The 243-nt window shown below is 40.3% G+C and overlaps 1 pseudogene; it reads right to left on the bottom strand.

Annotated features, from left to right (window-relative positions):
* LOC116844354 overlaps positions 1 to 243 on the bottom strand; it is a 5,663-nt pseudogene that overhangs the window by 2,377 nt on the left and 3,043 nt on the right.

Below are 243 nucleotides of genomic sequence, written 5' to 3'. Positions count from 1 at the left end.
GCAATTTGGCAGCAAGATTTGATATAACAGATCCTGCATCAAATTTGTTATCTATTTGCCATCAAAAGTTGATAGCAAGCTCTGCTCAAAATCTGTTAACGCAGGTTTGGCTATCTGGGTATATATATACAGGGTGTCCCGAAGTCCCATGATGACCCTTGGTGAGAACGTAGAACGGATTGAGGTGAGCAAGAAAGTCCTGTGCCGTTTTGCGATATTCGCAATAGTTTTTGAGAAATTAAT

The sequence above is a fragment of the Odontomachus brunneus genome, unplaced genomic scaffold, assembly GCF_010583005.1.
Source record: "Odontomachus brunneus isolate Ranch 3 - 2012 unplaced genomic scaffold, Obru_v1 Obru_scaffold_041, whole genome shotgun sequence".
NCBI classification, from domain to species: domain Eukaryota; kingdom Metazoa; phylum Arthropoda; class Insecta; order Hymenoptera; family Formicidae; genus Odontomachus; species Odontomachus brunneus.
The sequence above is the reverse complement of the archived record's forward strand: the minus strand, read 5'-3'. Positions and strand labels throughout refer to the sequence as shown.